Source organism: Atractosteus spatula (assembly GCF_055471065.1).
Source record: "Atractosteus spatula isolate fAtrSpa1 chromosome 10 unlocalized genomic scaffold, fAtrSpa1.hap1 SUPER_10_unloc_6, whole genome shotgun sequence".
Lineage (NCBI taxonomy): Eukaryota > Metazoa > Chordata > Actinopteri > Semionotiformes > Lepisosteidae > Atractosteus > Atractosteus spatula.
The window spans coordinates 358,029-359,036 of NW_028296626.1; the positions used below are offsets into that span (position 1 = coordinate 358,029).

Consider the following 1,008-nt stretch of genomic DNA (forward strand, 5'->3'; position numbering starts at 1 on the left):
GATTGATAGGAGATGTGAAGCCATCAAGCCAGTACTGCCATTTCTCATGCTTTCTCTCAGTGTCGGAGCTGCAATTGCGTGTAAAGGAGGCGACTTGAAAATAAAACGTGTAATCACCTTACAGAGGGTCTTCACGACGGGGTGCGTCAGCTAGTTCTCCATTATTGTCAATTTACTGGACTTCTGAAGAAACCTAGCTACAACGAAAATACAAACTGCACAGTTTAAGGCACATGAAGAGAAATCAGTGTGCTGATTGACTCAAAAAATGTCGCTACAAATAATCTGCCAGGCTGATTTACTTGTTCGACCACCTCCCTCCGTCCCCCTTTGCTGTTAGCACAATTCTTTCAGTTTCTTTTCTTGTATTTTCCTTGCTATTTTAGTGTTCCCCATGTGGAGATGGATCCACAACCGAAACGGTTTTCACCCTGTGTTTCTGCAGCGTCAGTTTACAGCTCCAGTGGCGCAATCGGTCAGCGCGCGGTACTTATACAGCAGTGCATAGCGGAGTTATGCCGAGGTTGTGAGTTCAAGCCTCACTTGGAGCAGTGTTTTCAACTACTGAAAGCAACTGTCGAGATTAAATACTCTTAGGTATTTGATGGAGATAAACTAACATCAAATGAACAAGTAAAGGTTTATTTTGAGTCACAATCAAAGAAGGCTCCACAGCTGAAACATTGTGTTTCCTTCTCTTTTCAGCATGGAATAAACCTTGACTTTTTCTTTGAAGCCCATGCATGCTGACGCAGCTCCCTACTTAAATTACCATCAGCTGTGTACCTCCAACTGACCTGTACACAAATATATGAGAGAGGTCTACTGAGACGAGAGGAGCACTGAAGACTTGAAAAAGCTCTCGCATTAGATTCTGTGTTTTTGTTGTTCCCCAGATTTGTTTTTAATGTTCTTTTTCTTTTGAAGGTGTTGCGTTTGGTTTTTTTTTTTCATAGTTGTTAGACTACTACAGGGATTTACCTAGGTTCCTGGAAGACTTCTCGTTTT

The 1,008-nt window shown here is 42.1% G+C and overlaps 1 non-coding gene across 1 annotated transcript; it reads left to right on the top strand.

Moving 5' to 3' along the window:
- The first annotated feature begins 457 nt into the window (after positions 1 to 457).
- trnai-uau (transfer RNA isoleucine (anticodon UAU)) lies at positions 458 to 551 on the top strand. Its single transcript has 2 exons — positions 458 to 495; positions 516 to 551. It is a non-coding gene; the product is annotated as a tRNA-Ile (tRNA).
- Positions 552 to 1,008: the final 457 nt, after the last annotated feature.